The sequence below is a fragment of the Heterocephalus glaber genome, unplaced genomic scaffold (genome assembly GCF_053883595.1).
Source record: "Heterocephalus glaber isolate CG9 unplaced genomic scaffold, H.glaber_assembly_v1.0 deba00001687, whole genome shotgun sequence".
Lineage (NCBI taxonomy): Eukaryota > Metazoa > Chordata > Mammalia > Rodentia > Bathyergidae > Heterocephalus > Heterocephalus glaber.
In genome coordinates this window covers 17,326,138-17,346,843 of record NW_028258412.1, presented here as the reverse complement: position 1 = coordinate 17,346,843, position 20,706 = coordinate 17,326,138, and the positions used below count along the sequence as shown (strand labels likewise).

General features: G+C 47.3%; 1 long non-coding RNA gene across 1 annotated transcript; it reads right to left on the bottom strand.

Annotated features, from left to right (window-relative positions):
- Window positions 1–11,321: 11,321 nt before the first annotated feature.
- On the bottom strand, window positions 11,322–15,924 carry LOC147822016 (uncharacterized). The gene is made up of 3 exons (XR_015446260.1): window positions 14,558–15,924; window positions 12,512–12,638; window positions 11,322–11,496 (listed from the first exon to the last, which is right to left on the bottom strand). It is a non-coding gene; the product is annotated as an uncharacterized LOC147822016 (long non-coding RNA).
- Between the last annotated feature and the right edge of the window lie 4,782 nt (window positions 15,925–20,706).

The window sequence follows — 20,706 nt, the reverse complement described above, 5'->3', positions numbered from 1 at the left end:
CAGCCAGACATAGTGGGGAATATGCCTGGAATACCAGCACTTGGAAGCCCGAGGCCGGAAGATGGCAAGTTTGAGTCCCACTGGGCAACTTAGTGAGAACTTGTCTCAAAATAAAAAATGCCTGGGGATATAGTTCAGTGAGAAAGCCCTGGGAGAGAAAGAAAAGGAAGAGCGAGAGAGAGCAAAGCCATTCCCAGGCCCAGCCCCAGGCCTCCGTGTGTGCAGAAGATCTGAGGACTGTGTTGTGGGACCTGTCCCTGGGTGAGTCTGACACAAGTAGCAGAAGCAGAGCAGGCTTAGACAACACAGCACTAGGCAACGCAGGGAACTGGCTTCTGCCGTTTGCTGCAGCTTTCCAGAGGAAAATTCAAATCCCCGGAGGCCCCCACCTCCCAAAACACAAATGATTGTACATTTTTGGAAAGGTTCCTGGACATCCTGTGGCCACTCCCAAGGAATCCAGCCCGTGAACACCCCAGGGTGGACTTTTCTCCTGGGATCCCACGTTTTATCTGCTAAGCCACCTGTGTACCCAGGAACCTCAACTCCAAAGCAACTTAGGCTGCTTAATTACACTAATTGCCACCCCAGGCTGTAAATTTCATGTTAATGCTCTGCCAGGTGATTCATGTGGTAAATTACACACTTGTGATTTTGCTGAGATTTACCTTCTAATCCTAAACTCACTTAAGATACTAACACGCCCACGCCCCCAGATCTGGCAGCTGGAGAAGGGAAGACAGACCCTGGACCTCACACAATGTCTCCTCCAATCCCCCTCTCCACCTCAGTTTTCTCCTTGTCATCTGTCCTTGGGCAATTCTGACACTCCCTTCCCCGTAGCAGGCTGGGCCCTGCTTGCAATCAAACACCCTGGCCAGGCAGGTCTAAACTCCCAGGGATGGACTATGGGTTGCAAAGGTCCTTAGGAAGCAGAAGAGACAAAGGATTCAGCCTTCTCTCCACTCTTCAACAGGTATCTTCACAGCCCTCTCTGCTTACTCTACTTTTACCTGGCAAGGGCCTCTGGATCAGTCTGCTGAAAGTGCTACTTAGGTCATGCTACAGCTCAAGTACCTTCTGTGGCTCCCACTGGTGGAAGTTTAAAATCTGTGCTCTTTACGCTGATTTTCACAGTCCAGCCTTCCTCTGACTGTCTACTGCTACACAACAAACTACTACAAACTTAGCAAAGTAAGACAGCTATTGTGTTGGCCTGGGCTGGAAGTCACACAGCTTTACTTCCACTGCAAATTACAAAGCTGGCCATATTCAAGCATCCAGCACTTGGTAGAAGGGGTATCAGGGAGTTGGTGAGTGTGTTTTAAAGCTTCTATGTGCCCCCAGATCATTTTCAAACTTATAGGCCAGGACTGCATTTCTGCAATGGTTCCTCTACTTCAGATTCAAACCATGCTACTATTGTAAAAGTGCACCCCAAATTTGTCCAGCCGTGACTCCATTCACCCTATATCTCTGCAAAAAATGCCCCTTCTCCCCATGCATCCTCTGTGCTGAGCCCACAATTTCGTCTCCTCCACGACATATCCCCCTCACTCACTGTCTCTTATTGTTTGTGCGATTCTGTGGGCAGTGAATCATTCTCTGCTGGTGATAGCTTTTCTAGTCCCGTCTTCTCTCTGGTTTACATCTTGGAGGGTTTAATGTCTCATGTGTGGATATTCTGTCTCCTTAGATTCCCAGCCAAGTCTTCCTAATTATCACCATCCACTGGGCACACTCTATGTACCAGCCACAGTACCAGGACCTTTGCAAACAGGAAGTCACCAATTCTGGCCAGGAAGCTGGAAACACAGACATTAGCAGCTCATTTCACTGATAAGAAACCAAGGTAAGGCACCTGCCTCAAAAGCGCAAGGTCCAGAGTTTGATCCTTGGTACCAAAAATAAAAACAAAGCAAAAACCCCAAGGTACTGATGGATTCTCTCACAGGGCCAAGTTCACCAAGGCTGGGAAGCAAGGAAGGCCTAAGCCCCCGCCAAGGTTAACCCACCTGCGGTTTTTAGCAGCAGAACGAAGCTTCCCCTGTGGATTGCAGGGAGCTGGAAGAATACTATCAGTTTGCTTTCAAATTCTCTGATTTGGTTTTAATGTCTTTACCTGGGGCCTGGGTCTAAATGGCGGACATAAGCTAAACATCAAGGAATTTCCCGGGAATAAGTAAAAGTGTACTCAGTTTACATGATTTATGTGATGGAGAAATACAGAATCTAGTTGCAAGGATCCTGACATGGGCTGAGAAGTCTTGGGAAGGAAGCCGTAGGCCCTCTTGGTTCTTTTCTTTTTTTATGTATTAATTCATTCCTTTGTTGGTTTGTTGGTTGGTTTTGTGGTACTTGGGATTGAACCCAAGGCCTTTGCTAAACCCTGAGCTCTTTTTACTTTATTAGACAGAGTCTGGTGAGCTAAGTTATTTACTTGTACTTACTGGATTCAAACTTGCAATTCTCCTGCCTCAGCCTCCCAGAGTACGGAGGTGACCGGTGTGCACCACCATGCCTAACTGGTCCCTTGGTTCTTGAGCTGCCTTAGCTTTGCAGAGAAGTCTTATAGCTCTCCCACTCTCTCCCCACTCTCCCCTTTAAGGCTATAGTCCCCCCACTGTGCTATTGTGGGTTGTGCTCCCTCATTAGGTAGGCTGAAGCCTAATTCCTAGTACTTTGGAATGTGCCCTTGTTTGAGAATAGAGTCTTTCCTTATGGAACTCAGGTGTCTTAGTTACTCTTTTCTCATTGCTGAAACAAAATACCCAACACCCAAAGTTAGAGGAGGAAAGGTTTACTTCAGCTCACAGTTTGTAGAGATTTCAGTTCATAGTAGGCTGGCTCTAAGGCAAGGTGGCAGGGCAGAGGAGAAACAGTTCATGGCAGGCAGAAGGCAGCAAAGTATCTAGCAGCAAGTGATGACAGCAGCCCTCTTTCGGTGCCTTATATTTTTCCAGGGTAACTGCCCTTAGGGCAGGTAGCACTCACACCCTTGATGGAGCACCTTTAATCCTAGCTCTGTATCACCAATCAGTCTCAGCATCACATCCTTGATCCCAGCATCACGCACTCTAGATCCAGCCTCCTCTGAAAAGCTCCCCTTATGACCACACGAGGCTTTGGGGGGACATCCAGACACAAGCCATGACACAAGGTAAGATGAGGTCACAAGGGTAGCTTTAACCCAGTGGGAGCAGTAACCTTATAAAAAGAGATGAAGAGAAGCACAGAGAGAAGACTGTGTGTGACAGTGAAGGCAGATCTCAAAGTGACATAACCAAGGACAATACCTTGGCGGGCAGAGGCAAAGAAGGATTCTCCTGGTGAGACTTTGTAGGAAGCTCTGCCCTTCTGACACCTTGACTTTGGACTTCCAGCCTCCAGAACTGCGAGGGAATCAATGTCTTGCTGTAAGCAATCCGGTTTGTGATGCTTGGTTACAGCTTCGTTAGAGAGGAAACTGATACATACACTACCCTACTTTATTATAGGTGTCATGCCTAGAATCAAGTTGTCTGTGTGTTTCTTTAGTGACCATTGCCAGCAAAGTGTCAACCCCAGGAAAATATCAACCCCATTTTACTTCCTGTCATAGTCTTGGAGAGCACACAGTAGGTCTTCAAAAAATAGCTCTTGACAAGATGACCTCCTTGTCAAATAAGGAACCTGGATGCCCACCACCTCTTATGGAAGCCCTAGGACTGGAGTCATGGTTGCGGCCCATTTTGCTCTCTGGGTCCACAGTGAGGATTGTGTGAATGGCGAAGGACCTGGATGGTGTGGCTGCACCATCTCACTGACTTCTTCCTGCTGTTTCTGGGTTACCCTAAGGATCTTTGGGGCCTGCCCTATAAGCTCCTCACCTTTGAGCAATCAACTAATGGGCAGTTGAGGAGTAATCAGACTCCTATCAGAGTCTAACAGCCAAGCCTCCTTGGGAAATCTACAACAAAGATTACCAGCAATGCCTGGGCCTCAAAACCCGGGAAATAAACCTGAAAGCTGTTTGTATGAATCAAACTCCTGGCCTCTGGAGAACACACAGCCTTGGGTCACAGCCTTCTGGTATTCTCGGGGTAAGAACTACATTCAGCCACTTACCTTTCTCCTAAATTGCCCATCCAAGAGAGACCATTATTATAATGAAATACCTCAGCCAGAACGATGTTGGTTTCAGCTAAAAGGTTTTCTTTCTGACTGCCTTGCTCCCAGGCTCTGCCTTCCTTTGGGGGAGCCTCCTCTTGGTGTACTTGAGAGGACTTTGCCAGGTCTGTCTCTATTTTATTTGAGTTGCTTCATTCCAGTGTGTGGGTCAGCAAGCCCCATTCCTAAAGATGATGAAAAGTGGAAAAGATGGGGCTGCCCCAAGAAAGGATTAAGGACAGCGGCATCATCTCAGAGAAGGCAGAGGAGCCGGGCCAGAGGAGCCCCACAGAGGCACTGGGACCGGGGACAGGAAGTCGTCTGGCCTGGGGAACCACACAGCCATTAGGGGGACATGAAGATAAGAGTAAAAGTGCAATGCTGAGAGCTCACAGTCGAGGGAGGCCTTGTGCATACTGGAGGGGTGAAGTGCTGGGCTTTCAGTGAGCCATCTGAGGTCCTGTTCTTCATGGCATCTGCCTCTGCCTTCTCCAGCCTGCAGCCTCCGACCCAACCCAAAGATCTCCAACCAATGGTTCCGGGGCAAACCGGACCCTGGATGTACTTGTTTCAATCTACCCATGTGTGTTGCTTTTGTATTTTTAGGAATGCTCTTTTGCTAAGTAATGGAGATCAAGAAAAAGGGAAAGGTCACATGAGAATGTCCGGTGCATCTTGAAAATCTGGCCTGCTGGGCTGGCACTTGTACCTGGTGCTCTTTGGCTGCAGGGAGAAGGCACCCTGGCCACCGGTCGTGTCTCTGACCTGCCAGGCTGCAATGAGCAGTTTGGTCTGGGATCTTCCTACTTCACCAACTAGCCATTAGGCAACACGGCCCTGCTATTTATTCTACAGGAACAAATCAGATGTCACCCTGACCATGAATCCCGACAGAGCCATCCCACCGGGCCCTCCTTAGGCGAAGCTCCTTTTGGGCATGGGTGGTCTGGCTGGCTGAGCAGCTCCATGAACTCCTGTGACTCAGCACAGAGGTCTCTGCTCCAGGAAGCCTCCCCTGGTGCTTCCCTCTCCTCCCGCCGCCTCCTCCCGGCCTCTGTGCTTTGAAACCAAAAGGTGTATTTCCCACTCTCTCCTGCTGCAAAGGCAGAGGCTGTGGAGCAGGCCACCTGGCAGCCAGGGGAAGCATCTGCAGACTAGAAAGAGAGCAAGGCCAAAGGGAAAGCAGGCTCTGTTTGGGACCTGGTCGGCTGGCTGAATGCTCTAGGCTGGGCTGTGTGACAACAGCAGGACACCTAGTACCTGCTGGGGGCTTCTGGGAGACTTTGACACCTGAATTCCTGTGTTAGTTCAGGTGCCCTGAGACACAGTACCTGGGTGGAGTGTGATGGGCCAGAGGTTTACCGGAGGAGATGCTGGTGGACATACAGGAGAGCCAGGGAGAATGTTAGGTCCCCGGATGGGAAGGGAGGGCACAGAGAGCAGCAGCCTGAAGCCGCAGGTGTGGGGAGGGAGGCCTGGGCTATAGGCCAGCGTGTCCCCTCCGTGACCCTCGCAGCCCAGCCGAGGCGGCCAGCGGGGGTCCTCAGCCCGCCCCTCCTCCAGCATCGAGGTCTGGGGGTCCCCGCAGCAGCGCCCAGTCAACCCCCCCAACAACTCCTAGAAGCCGCTGTTCAGACTGCCAGGGGTGACTCAGCCCGACATCCCTGTGAGCGTAAGGATGGACCCAGATCCAACACCAGGTCAGGGTGGCTCCCAACTCTGTGCCCAGGGCCACCTGCCCTGGGCGTGGCCAACAGCCCTGGGGGAAGGGCAGTGAGGGCTGCCGGTGCCCGGCGGGCGGATCTTACTGAGGAGGAACGGGGCCCCGAGCGAGCGGGTCTGAGTCCAGCAGGCATCGCCCCGCGCTCCTGGACCGAAACCGCGGACATCGCGCGGGACCTTCGCAGGTGCTGTTCAGAGCAGCGGCGTCGTGACATCCCCAGGCCCAGGCGGCGTCCCGTCCCTGCCGGGCGGGGGCAGGCGCGGGGTGTGGGGGCGGGTGCCAGCCCGGCGTCGTCCCTCTGCCCGCAGGTGGCCCGGGCGCGCTGCGTGGGTCGGCGCCCTGCGTGCGAGGGCTTGGTCGCCACCGCCCGGTCAGCGCGCTGCAGACTGCCTGGCGCCAGCCACCTGCGCCCGGCCGCCGCCCCTGATAACGGAGGAGGGGGCTCCGCGGCTCCGGGCCCTGTCCCTGCCGCGGGGGCTCTGACCTGCCGGTGGCTCTCGGCCGCGCCTCTCTTAGATTTTCCGGCAACCCCCATGGAAGAGAGAGAGAGAGTCCACCCCTCACCTCCCACACCTGTCTCCCTGCTCTGCGGCCCTTTCTGTCCTCCACTCCCTGTTTCTCTCTTACTATCTGATCCGCGCTCTATTCTTTTTCTCTCCCCCTTCCTCTTGTTTTCGGTCAGCATTCCCTGGGTCACTTCCTCCTCTTCCTCCTCCTCCTCCTCTTCCTCCTCCCCCTCCTCTTCCTCTCCCTCCCTCTCCCTCTCTCTCTCTCTCTCTCTCTCTCCCTCCCTCCCTCTCTCTCTCTCTCTCCAGCCTTCATCCCTGTCCTTCTCACTCCTACCCCTCTGGTCTCCATCACCAGCGGCCTCCTTTCCCTATCTAGACTTTCTTTCCTCCCTTTCTTCCTCTTTCTCTTCTTTCACCTGTTTCTCCCCCATCCTCTTCTCCCTGCTGGACCCCAGCCCTGGCCTCAGCACCCCTGGACACTGTTGGCATTGCCTGCTCTCTGCCTCTCTGCAGGAGCAGGGCCCTCCGTCCACATCCACCCAGCTGGAAGGGAACAGCTGAATCCCTGGGGGCAGGCGGGGCTCAGCAGGTGTCCTGGCTGCGGGCCTGCTGTGCTCACCTGGACGCCTTTCATCCAGCCCGGGTGTGCACTTCACAAACAGTCATTAAGACCGCCTGGGGGCAGGCCAGGGACTATCACAGCCGGCTGTTCAGTTATCTTCATTATTAATGCGCACCCCCCATTCCTTAAATGAGTTTATTGCTGGGGACAGGATCCTGACTGACGCCCAGGAGATTAGGGTCCCTCTAGAGATGACAGACGATAGAGCAGGGACACGGGGCTCTGGCTGCTTCCTCCCTGCTGCCTAGAAGCTGCCCTGGCCCACGCTGCCGATGCCGCTCCAGGGCTCAAGACATGGGGCCTGACTGCTCCAGATGGGGCCTGGCAGGGTGTCCAGGAGACAGGGTCCCTTGCTCTGGGATGAATTCGCAGCAGAGCCACAGCTTTCTTGATGTATTTCATTTCCAATGGAGAATGCTTGGGCCTCAGGGGCAGCCTGGAGCATTCTGGGGCAAAGCCCCGGGGCTGAAAAGATGGTGCTGAACAGCAGGGGCTTTGTCTCTGAAGACACCCACCATGCCCAACCTGGCCAACGCTTTTCCCCCGTGGGCTCTTGCAAAGACCTCTCTCTGCCACCTATGCTGGTGGCAGCAGTCACAGCTGAGGTATATCATTTGAGCACATATCTGCCTGTAAATAAAGACAGAACATGCATGTGGGCCTCAGGGATGGTCAGACTGGGGCAAGGTAATACCAATAGATGCTGAACCCCTTTCTACCAACTCTGCATTCTGTGTAAGACAGCATGGGTCTAATACTGTCCCTGAGAGGGAGGCCTTTGCTGTGTGCCCTCAGCCAAGCCTCCTGCCCTTTCTGGGCTTCATCTACAAAATAGCTTACTTGATTGAAAGATTTTCCTTGGCCTCTTCAGGCCTCTAGCTGTGCAGTTTCTCTTTCCTGATTTCATGAGCCTTTTGCTAGGGAAGGGATGTAAGTATTTTTTTAATTCTATACTTCCTGCCCCCCAAATTTTTAACATTTTTGGATTTTTGCTTTCTTTTCTTCTTTGGAAGGGGGTCTTCTTTCTAAAAAAATAAACAAATATAGTCAAATATCATCACATTTTATTGAACTACTCAAACCAGAATATATTCTGAATGTAAAAAATATTCTTGTAATCTCATCTTGGTAGAACATCCTAGCCTATTGATGAGGGGCAGAAAGATTCAAGATTTCTTCAAACCCCTTTTTATCATTTGCAGAAATTTAAAAAGATTCCTAAGGGCAGCTTTTGCTTTGACTCTCATTGAAAAGAACTTCCTCTGTCTGCTTTGCAGTAGATCAGCTAATACAGAAAAGTAAAACAAAAGCATCCATTGTACAATCACAATCCTGGGTAGACAGGTATTGACAATGAGTCTCAAATTTTCTGTTTGTTGGAACATTTTTCTGAGAAACGCTGCCCCTAAGACGAGCAACACCTAAGAGATCATTTAGTCTGCATGTCAGACCTCTTGTCCTCAAAGATCAGGATCTCGCTAATAACTAAATTGCATGAGGAATTTGGATGCTTGGTGACTCTCTTTGAGGAAGAAGAAATACAGCCTGCTTGGCAGCACAGCCCGTAGCCTGCAGAAGCCTGGGAGGAGTCTGCAGTAGAGAAATCTAGAATCTGATTACACACGGGCCGCTGCCCAGTGCTCTGATCTTGGGTAAGTAGGTTCACCACTTGCTTGGTGTCCTGTTTTTCTATGTAGGAGATGGGAGTGATAACGCAGGGCTGTTGGGTCCGGCAACCAGATAACTTCCAGAAAGCCCTTTGAGCTTCTTGGAAATCGCCATTGAGATATGATTAGGCGCCAGCGTGGTGCAGAGATGTGGCCTGTGGCGAACAGAACGACCCAGTCCCGTCTGGGTGGATGTGGTCATAGGGCTATAAACGGCGCTTTTCACCCAGTCCACCTGGGGTCGCCCATGACCTCTCCCGCCCCTTCCGGCACCACTCCCAGAGGGGCATCCCCCTCACTGCTGCCTCTGCGTAGCATCCTTTGCCATTCAGACCATGTCTTATCCTGGTCTCTCCCTTTCTGCTCTTGCTACCTCCCACCCCTGCCCTGAAATGCCTTCTCCTGAAACCTACTGCTCTCTCAACCCAGTCGCTCCTTTCAGTAATAATACCAGTAAGAACCAGTAATTACCATTATGGCAGCCTCCATATTATTGGGTAGGCCCCTGTGCTAAGTGCTTTAAAAGCATAACCTCATTCAATCTTTGCCAAAACCCTCCTGAGTAGAAACCCTTAGCATCCCCCTTTGACAGATTTTTTTTTTTTGACAGATATTTGTAAGACTCATTGAACCAACTCCAAAAACTTTTCCTAACTTATCCCATTAAGGTATAGTTTGAACCAAGGGCTTTCATTCCTGATGTCCTGGGCACTTCACCAGAGTGAGTCCTGGCTTGCCAGACAATTCCACTCTGGGTCATCATGAATACGCCCCACATCCCTCAAACTTCAGTGCACACTTTGTCCATTTCCCTAGCATTTCAAGAGTGCTTATATACCTGCAAGACTGTGTCGAGTAGACCAGCTGCTGCAAACAATGAAACTCAAGTCTCCATGGTTTAGTGCGATAAAAGTTTATTTCTCTACTATCGTCAGTAAGTGCAAGTCTCCAGAGGGCTCTGTTCTGGGCAGTTCCAGGCTTGTGCCCCAAGTAGCTCTCTCTGATCCCCTCTCTGCCCGTGGTATTGCCTTCATTTAGCAAGGGACTAGGAAGAAGAGCAGGTGCCAGACAGTGTGGCAGTTTCCTAGAAGCCAAGCCCTGAAGTTAGGGCTATCGCTCACATCCACCATCACTGGGCCACAAGTCAGTTCATCACATGCTGTCACCTAACTCCTGGAGACATCAGGGAAAGTAATGTAGCTTGTCTGAAGGAGGAAAACAAAAGAATTTTGGTGAACAGATAGCAGGTTCTCCAGTGGGGTGTCTAGAACACTCAGATGGAGCAAAGAGTCATTGTCCTTCTGCACAGATTCCAAGGATAAGCATTACAGAGCTCAGGGCCCCAACCCCAGCCCTCAGTAACCTCTCTACCTATCACGAACCACCAGGATTTCCAGCCCCTTGAAAAAAAATGGAGATAAAATAACTGCCTTGGACACCTCCACTCCCTGCTAATAGAACTTCCTTTGACAACCCGCCCCTTTACACACACACTCTTCCCTCCATTCTTTCAACATAGACTCTTGAGGGGCACAGTCTTTGAGGAAGGGAGGCTGGGCAAGTGGAAGAGCACTCTCTGTGGTCCCCTAGGACTGGCTGGCATCTTTTCACCAATTCATTTGTAGCAGTCACTATGCTTTTCCTATCTCACAGCCACTTTCTACTTCTTCCATTCCCAAAGAGCACAATGTTTTGTTCATTGTCCCTATATGGCTTGAAAGAATTTCTGATTGGTAAAAGCTAACCATGTGACCCTATTCCTTTGCTACTGATTGGCTAGAGAGAGAACATGTGACCTCTCTGAGAAGCTTATCTGTCTGCTAGGAGCTACTTGGAAAGTCTTTGCTCTCTAAAGAGACACAATGCCCAGCCCTGGGTATGCCTCAGTGGTAGAGTTCTTGCCCAGCATGCACAAGATCCTGGGTTCAATCTAACCCCAGTATTTCAAGAGATGCAATGCACCTTTTTCTGCCTTTTCTCAGTGAGTATGAGAAAGTGCTGCCCAAAACAACAGAATAACGGGCATATTTTATTCATCTAGAGAGGTTGATGAATAAAAACACAAAGGAAACCTCTGTCTTCAGCAGTTTGCTTAGCTGCTGAATTAGCCAATCCTGGAACTACCTTAACTGCATTTCTTGGGCTGTAAGATTACAACATCCCAGAAGCCTAACCCTTCCAAATCTTTGCTTCTTGTTATTTGACACCAATAACATTCTAATATGTGGCAATGTAATTTATCATCCAAAGAGAAACACTTTGAGTGTGCGTCTTAGTCACTTTTCTCATTGCTGAGACAAAATACTGTACCCACAAGACCAACACTCACAACTTAAAGGGGAAGTTTATTTGGCTCATGTTTCAGTCCACAGCCGGCTGGCTCTAAGGACAGCATGACACAGAGGCATGCAGACCGGAAGCAGAGAGGGAAGGGAGGAGCTAGGAAGGGAGAGAGAGCCTTCAGGCCCCACCCACAGGACCCATCTCTTCCGGCCAAATCCCACCTCCAAGTCTGGGATGAGCCCTTGTAATCCAATCACCTTCCAGAAGCTCCACCTTTGAACACATGACAGAACCAAGCAAATTGGGAGGTACATTCACCTCAATCCTAATTTAGCTGTATCTGATTGATGTGCATGCTGGGTATAAACTTCCATCCCCATTTAGATGAAATGATCCAATTTGTATAAGAATTAAACAGGAAAGAAGGTAAACTTTCACCAACAGTGCTTACACACAATTCTGATCTACCTTTTCCTTTCTCTTGCTTTCTGGGAGGCTTCAGCTATTGCCCTGCTGCATCTTCAAATTTAATTACACAGACTCCTGAGAAGAGAATAGGAAGAAAATCAGCTATGGCCCACAGGTTTTATGTCCATTTCATAGCGTCAAAAAGTACAAATGGAGAACATGAGTTATTGGGAAATTATGAGGAATGATTGAACTATACAGTGAATGTTTAAATTTTTTTAAATACATTACAGTAAAAGATACATTGCTATTAATCCTTCTCAAAATACTCCCTCTCACTTTGAACACACGTACCCCATTATTCTCGCCACTTTCTGAGGCAGTTCTGCCTTTTTGGTGAATCTCTTCATGCAATGTGATCAAAATGGCATGAATACTGCTGCTGAGCGCCATCCAATGGAAAGGCAGACTTGTAAAAACATCGCCATGTATCCTCATCTACCTTATTTACCAGATCTGGCACTGTGTGACTTCTGGCTCTTCCCCACAGTTAAAATGATCATGAAAAGTAAACATTCTGAATCAATTCAGGACTCTAAGACAGCCAGGACAGCACAATTAAAGACATTCACCAAAGAAGATGTCCAGAACTGCTTCACAAAGTGGCAAGAATGATGGGATAAGTGTGTTTCAAACATAGGGAAGTATTTTGAGGGTGACTAATGGCAGTGTGTATTTTACTGTAATAAATATTTTTAATTGAGACATTCACCATATTTTCTGACCACACCACATACTTTTTGGTTCATGAACAATGATACAAACCTGAGATGGGACTCCTTGGGTCATGACTCCTTAGGGTTAAAAGTGGGAGAAAGAATACATAGATGAATAAAGGGCTCATTAGGATCAACAACCAATCAAAAGCCTAGAATGAACGAGTACTTCGTAGGATAACAACCAATCCAGAATATGATTATAATAAGGATAAAGCTGAGAACAACTTTGTGCTTACAGAAATGTGTTTTATGCACACTGTACTCCACTCTTCACCTATTTTTCAATGGCTGTAAGTTCACACTAGGTAATCTATACCTCGTGTTTGTGTTTCAGCAATATACTAACCCCAGGAATAAAATTAATCACACACCTGAGACAAAACTGATATCATCGATGTAGTCATCCCTTACTGCCTGCGCCTCACAATTAAGGCAGGTGAGTCAGTAGTCCCCAAGCCTCTTCACGATCGCAGGCATCCTTCTACCTTGTGGAGGGAGCTGGATTGTACAAAGAAAGGCAAAGACGTACTTAGTCCAAACTGATCCATTCCAAATGTCCTGGCCACCCCTAAGGCATAAGCAAGTATTCATGATGTAGAACCTTCCTACCAAACATTCTGTTTGTCCCTGACTTGTAGATCGGACAAGTCCTGGTGCTAGTGGATAGTGGCCAGAGATGCTACTACAAACCACAGGACACCCTTCCATCCCTTCTCCCAAAGAATAAAGAATTCTCTAGCCCCAAATGTCAATAGTGCTGAGAAGGAGAAACCCTGATACAGAAATGAATGTAGCCCTTTCTTATCAATGTAAATATCTCCTTTATAACTTCATATCCTGTTGCTCATCGTCAACTTGGGATAATTAGTTTGCGCTGTTTATTTTCTTTATTAAGATTTTTTAAATGATATATCCTTTTAAAATTTGTTTCTCTGGGCTGGGGGTTTAGTTCAGTGGTTCCGCTACCTGCCTCGCAAGCGCAAGGTCCCAAGTTCGATCTCCAGTACCAAAAAAAAAAATTTGTTTCTCAAAGATAGCATCAGAATTTGGTCATTTTTCAGGCCTTATTTTCTGATTGAATATTAGCCACTTCTTTTCTTCTGCTGTTGGTTGGTTTGTCTTGATTTTTTTTTTTCAGTGTGAGGATTGAACCCAGCTACACAAGTTCAGTGAGCTATAGCACATCCCAGCCTTGATGTTCTTTTTCTATCTTCTCTTGTTGAAAGCTGAATCAACAGCTCTCTGTTGTTCTGAATCAAGAAGCCCCATTGGTGGATGCCATCAAATGACAAACACTGACAAACACGTTGACTCAACTGTTAAAGTCACACCATGCAAGGGGAAGCATTTAAGTCATACATTATGGTCTGTTTTCCATCAGAACTTCTAGCTCCAACAGCTGGATCAACTCAACTCACTGTTTTCATTAAATCCACTGAGGTCCATAGGTACAAAATGAGACTTTCTTTCAAAATACACTGAACTTGAGTTTGTTTGATTGTTTGATTGTTTGTTTGTTTGAAGTCATGGAGAGGCCCAAGTTAAAGACGATATAGGGTAAGCAAATGACAGAAAGAAGGCAAAGTTAAGAAGTTAGAAGAACCAGAAGGAGGGATGTGGTTAAAAAAAAAAAAAGCATCAAAAGTGAATGGAAATGATGGTGGGAATGAAAAGATGGTGAGCAGAAGACAGCCTGAGGCAAGGACAGGGCTCAGGTACAGAGAGATGGCCATGCATTGTAAAGACGGTGGCGCCCTCAGCTCTCTCCTGGGTCATCCTGCCATCCCTTCTCTGCTTCTAAGCACATGGAGGAGGGTCAGAAAGGGCAAGCAGGCTACCCAAACCCCTGAGTTACAGTAGACGAACCCAGTGTGTTCTTCTGATTCCAGAAACCCATTGTGCCACTAGGCCAAGTCTCCCGGCCAATTACCCTTCACAGGTAGGAACTAGTCCAAGAATCTCACTACAAAGCAGTTTCTCCAACGTCCCCTGCATCACACACTTCTGCTGGGAGGAAAGCATCCACAACCAAGAATTCAGAAAAGCTGGGAGAGTCCACAGGAGGAAATAAATCTCCAGTTTATAAGAACAAGGAAAATCCCCCTCAGGAAGGTGCTGGAGATAACTCAAAAAGGCAAAGTCGGGGACCTTGGAATGTGGTGTTAAAAATGGGTTCCATGGTAGTTTCATGAGTTGCCACATCCTAGGGGCACCCACATCTGTGGAGACTGATGGCAAGGGAGCTTCTTATTTGATTGTATGGATGTTGCCAAATGCCCAGTGGGGTGGTGAGGGTGGAGAGAGGGATGAAGGTCCCTTCTACCTATGTGGGAGCTGCATACAGGACCTTAGAGCTTTGTCGCTGCCTAGGTTTGCCTGAGAGCACTTACTTCATTCAGCTCAGCAACCTGACTAACCTGGATATTGGAGGTCTTGGTACTGCGGAGGAACAGCTGCTGCAGAGCACTCGCTTTCTCGCTGTCGGTAGAAGAAACATTTGCTAAGGAATAATGACAACAAAGTTCTTCACCAGCAGGACAATGTTGCCAAAGAAAATGTGGGGTTGGGTGAGAAGGGGAGTGAGTGTTCCATGGTCCAATTTGAAATACTGATCTCCCCACTGCATGATTTCTGCAGATCTTTGCTTTGCGGTTATCACTTTGTACATTTCCCCCTGTTGGAAAGAGTGACATTCTCCAATTATGTGGGACTTTGAAAGGATCTTTTGTCCAAGGAAGTCCTTAGAGAACTAATGTTCCTTCTCTCTACCAGAGGAATTTAGGATAAAGGGGACTAGAACTAGATAGAACAGGGGTGCACTCAGGGTCTTAATGGAGGTGAAAGATGGAGTTTGGAGAGATTTGGGGAAACTTGATAGAGACGGTGATCATCTGAACTGGCCTGAAGATGAAGAATTGGCCAAACAGGTAGTGCTGGGATGCGGGAGACAAAAACAAACCCCAAGTCAAGACTCGGCGCCATGATTCTTGGGGTGCATTCAAGAAATAGTGAGGAATCAAGTGAAGTTCCAAACTTCATCATGCTCCACACCTATGCTTCTCCTGCTGCCAACCCACCCTTACTCTTCTGATAAGAGAAGCTGTTTTTATGGTGACTTCCTGGAATTCTCACCCACTCAGCTACTTATTTTGGGCGCTGATGGTGTTTGAGCTTACGCATAAATTTGGGGAAATTTTGGGTTAAATCCCAAATCTACTTCCTTCTATCATTTGCTAGTTCATTGTTTCTGGATCAGCCTCAGTTTCCTCATCTATATAATGGAGATTATAAAAAGAAAGCACCTACCTTCTTGTACTGATAAATAAATGTCCGTGAAGTGTCTCAGATTTAGCGAATGCTCAATAGCAGTAACCATCAGGATTGATTATTTTTCACTTCTTTTCAAAAGCAAGTCCTTACTCTTTGGGAATATCAGCACCTTGCACAATAAATCCCAACTAACAGCATTCACGGGGTTGGGCGTCAGGCAGCTCCTAATCCTCTCTCTTGCAGGTGGTAGGAACACCTTGCATGGATGAGGACTGTGAACTTGAACCAGACTGGGGCTTACAAGATCCGTGGCCTTGGGCAAGTTATAGAACCACTTATACCTTCATTTTCTTATCTGAAAATCAGAGATTAAATTGTACCAACCTCATAGAGTTGTGATGTGTAATTTTCTTAATTACATGTGACATTTCAGCCACCTGACAACCACACGCTAATGTACTGTGTACAAGTTTGCTATTATTATTCAACAGTTTCTTCATCTGCAGATTGTCCCTGTGAGCCAAACGTGAACTCCCATAACCTCTCATTCCTCACTGGGCCCGACTGACAAGGTTACTGAGAGCTCTGGTTTAGAGCAAAGGAGGAGAAGTCCAAACAGGTATCTGAAGACAATGTTCTCATAACCAAGAAAGCCCAATCCTCCACCGAAATTGCTGGACTCAGACAAGGTCTATACATTGTTCCTAAAGTTGTGGAGAAATTGGCTTAGGAGCAACACAGCTCTCTCAACTTAGTGGTTTTTTAAAATTGGGCATCCCATATGCATTCATTTGTTCAATCAAGGTGTATTTATTGAGCTCCTTCTATGTGCCAGGCATAGTGCTAGTATCTGGGACACAGCAAAGAATAAGAGGATATAGGCACATTCTTGTAATTATATGTGTGTAATATATCTGTCATATGCACATACATGACACACATTTTATATATGTGTGTACACGTAGATATGTAGATTTGTACACATACACACTGTAGTTAACTGTTTAACTACTACTTCACTTTCCATGGCTTCAGTAATCCATGTCCAAAAATATTAAATGAAAAATTCCAGAAGATCAATTCATAAGTTTTACACTGCATGGCATTCTGAGTAGCATGATGAAAGCTTGTCCCACCCTGTTCCAGTCCTCCCTGGGTATGGGCTCCCCTTTGTACAGGGGACCCACGCTGTGTACAATGCCCACTCATGAGATGGGGATCATCTCAGTGACCAGGTCTACTTTCTTGTTAGCACAATGTCTGAACAGCTCAGTAGCATCCATTGTTTTCAGGCATCCACTGGAGCTCCTAAAATATAGATCCCTTTCATTCAATAAGGAGACAAACATATCAAAATAGCTTTTATCTTGTTGCAGAAATAAGGAAAATAGTCCATTGAAATTGACAAGGCCTTTTGTGAAATATTTTTTGCTGTGTGTAAAGAAAATAGTGATTTTTTAAAATCTCAACCAAATTTTACAAACAGTACTTGAGCAACTACTAAATTTACAGCTCCATGCTGGTTCTTGAGGATTCACTGATGAATGAGAAACTTCCCTCAGAAGCTTGATTAGGAGCCAAAGATGTTTTCTTCAAATTTCCTGCTAGAAGGAAGTTAGCAGAGGGAGCATGTGGCTCGGTGGGTGAGGCCTGGGATCTGCTCTCTGGTAAACTGAGACCACGCTATTTGCCTTAGGTTTCTCCAAGTTGTAACCTAGTCCAGTGACCTCACTTGCCTGAGCCTCAGTTTCCTCATCAGTCAAATTGTGCATGAAAGTAGCTCCTATCTCGTTATCCAAACTCAGTCGAGTATTGTATGTAAAGGGCTAGGCCAGGAACCTGGTACACATAAATACTCCCAAAGGAGAGCTGTTATTATTGCAATTACTTCAGTGACTAACTGAGGCCTGAAGAGTATCATTTTAAAAGCACTTTTACTGAATTAGTAGGGTGCTGGATTTAATAAAGAAGACTTTGTTGAGGTTATTTTTTTCTGTTTTCTCCAATGAAGGCTCTGAGTTTTATTCAGTAGTCAAATAGAAATGGCTACCTTTTACTGCTTTTTTCTGTTGCAAAAACTGGTATTTCTGAAGGTCCTGAACTTGGTTTCCTCTTACCTTGCAACAGGTCCTACCTGTAAATCTCTATCTGGGCCAAAGGTATTAATTAGGGTGCTCAACTGTCCCAGCTAGCCAGAGCCTGGGGGGTTCCCAGGACAGGAGACTTTCAGTGCTAAAATGGGGATGGGCTGGACAGACCCGAGTGGCTCGTTCCCTTGGTGGGCATTCACAGCGCAGCACAGCACAGCACAGTATACAAAAGTAGTCTCCCAATGTGTGCACAAGTAGAGCCCTTGGAAAATGAGAGTAGCACTGGATGACACAGAGCTGTGCTCAGCACACAGGAGACAAGGTCCACGTGACAGAGCCCCGGGTACACAAGCTCTGTTAGCATCCGCTCCCATTCAGTGCCTCTGCTACCATGGCACAGGCTTTCCCATGGCTCATGGGCTTTCTAAGCAGCAGAACTAGAAAGAGATTTGAGAGCTCTGAGCCTCCGCTTCCAACTACACAGAGCAGCCCTGGCTCCTGGGAGTAGGATTTGCAGTGAGCCACTCTGAGAGGGTTCCAGGCATGGAGGGAAGGAGAGTCAGCAGGCCTGCAGGAGGTGGTAGCATGAGAACTATGGTTTTGTTATGAAGGTCAGTTCTGGTCAGTTCTGGATTCAGATGTTGGCTCCACTCCTTTCTAGTGAGCAAATGCCTAGCCCCTTCTGAGCCTCAGTTTCCTGTCTGGAGAACTACATGAGATAGCACATGGGTGTGGACATAGCACCTCATAAATGAGAGCCCCTAACAGTCATTGTTACAACTGTATCAACATTATCATGAATGGCATTGACATTATCCCAAATTGGGAACGTGGCTACTCCTCATTCCTCATCCGTTAAGTAAGCTGTTGAAAATAGCTACCAAATCTCAGACCAACACTTCCAAAAAACAATAGCAATAACTTAGAAGTTGTAGTGAGTCTTTTATAGGCTTTAAAGAAAAAAAGAAAGAAAGGTGTTTAGGTAGAATGCATTAACAACACATAGATTAGGGCCAGGGATTTAGCTCAGTGGTGCTGCCACCTGCCTCACAAGCTCAAGGCCCCAAGTTCAATCTCCAGTACCAAAAAAAAAAAACCCACATAGATTAGATTTTTTAAAAAATCTACGTGTTTTTTTTTTCAACCTTGCAAATGACAATTCTTCCAAATTCTCTTGATTTGGATCAATCTCTCCCAAAGTATAATTGATGAAAGTATGTATTATTTTTCTGAAAGAAAAATAATAATAATAAAAGGAGGGAATCCAAGAATTATATAAGCTTGGGAAGTACTGTGCTAAATAAAATTTGATGGTTTTCTTCACTGCTGGGCTTCACTATATGGATAAATATTTGGGGTCTCCAAGAGGGACACAGTGTGCCGAGGTCATCCCACTTACCTGGTCATGCTGTTCTGGGTTGGTAGAGCATGAACCAGCGGACTGGTGTTGGAATGAAGTGGGAAAGCTCCAGTGTGGAAGCAACTGCCGGAGTCCTTGGTCCTACACCCTCTTGGTCCATACCCCCACCGCCTGGCTGCTTTGAAGCTGGTACATTCTTCTTGGCCTCTGAGTTCTTCCACCTGGCCACCCAAGTATTCTGACTCATTTCTGAGCTTGGTCTTTACTCCGAGGTAAGCCTAGATCTCTGAACTCACCTCCCAGGAAGCAGGAAAACTCCAGAGCCCTCTCTCTGTGTCTCACCACTCCTCTCTAGGAAACTAGATTCTTTTGTGAGATAAGATATGTAATTTTTTCTAGGAGATAATTGCCATTTAATAAAGGTGATGGGGATGCTTGTGACTGTCATGATGATAAAATCATAAATAGCTTAATTTTACAGAGCACACGCCATGTTCCACAACCTGGACTTCACTGTTGTGGAGTAGGTACTATGATTACAAATGGGGAAACTGAGGCTACAGGAAAGTCTGTGACTTCCCACGATCACACAGCTAGTGGCAGAACCTGTGTCTATATTAACAGTCCCATTTAACACCACCAAAAAATGGACTTAATCAAAAAATCACATTCTTAACTACATAATGCTGACTCTCTAAAAATGTAAGTGTAGTAGTTACAGCTCTTAAAGGAACTCCGACAGGCAGGTCTCTCCAATCCTGACTTAGGATTCCTTGGAATATAAGAAGCGGCTGGGGCTAGGGATATGGCTCAGTGGTAGAGTGCTTACCCAGCACGTGCTAAGCCCTGGATTCCATGGTCAACATTTAAAGGAGAGTGGGGTGCTTCTTTCTTCCTTTCCTTTCCTTTTCTTCTTTCTTTCTCTCCTTCCGCCTCCCTTTCTCTCTCTCTCTTTCCTTATTTATTTCTTCTTCTGTCTGCCTATATATGATGTATTCCAAGCCCAATAAAATATGGCACCCAATGGCCTGACCCTTGCCTACTCCCTCCACCTCACTTTGACAGGGGAAACAGCACACAGCCCCATGTTCCCTGCTCATGGGACTCACAGATGTGTGACTTCAACCCACCTCTGCCATTGCCATTCTTTTATCCACGAGCACCTTGCTTCTTTCTTGTCTCTGTGATAGGAAGCCCACCACACCCCTCTAACTTATTAATAACAGGCCTGGGAGGCCTCCACCCGCTCCCCCACCCCGGCCAGGGGAGATAACGCACTGCCCTACTTCCTGCATCAAACTGTCTCCTTGTCACGTCGTTGGCGCCACCGAGGTGACTGGCGCCTCCACCGTCTCCCCACTGTGAGGTGGCGGCTTATCATGTGAGGGTGAAGTGATGCGTGTGTCCACATAGGGCCAATTGTACAGAGCACTTTCAGGCTTGTAAAAGGTGCCATATAAATCAATTATTAATACTAATCAGAGGGTGATAGCACCATCAGCAGGAGAAGGAGGCTGGTGACAGGTGCCACACCCTGTTTAACACAGTCCTCAGGAGCCAGATAATCTTAAAAGTATGAAGAGAGGTGAGGAGAGATGACCCCAGCGAGATAAGAATGAACCTCTTCTCCACTGATTCCCACCTATCCCTTCAGAAGCCTCCAAATGAGAGCACTGCACCTGAGTAAAGAAAATTCTGGAACTTCAGGATGGCGAGGCTTTGAGACCAAGGCCTCCGTACCAGGACTTAGTCCTAGGCTCTTTGCTGAATCCAGTCAGAGCTGCAATGTATCCTCCTTGGACTCTGGAGAAAATGGTGCCTACCAAGACATATTTCTCATTAGCCA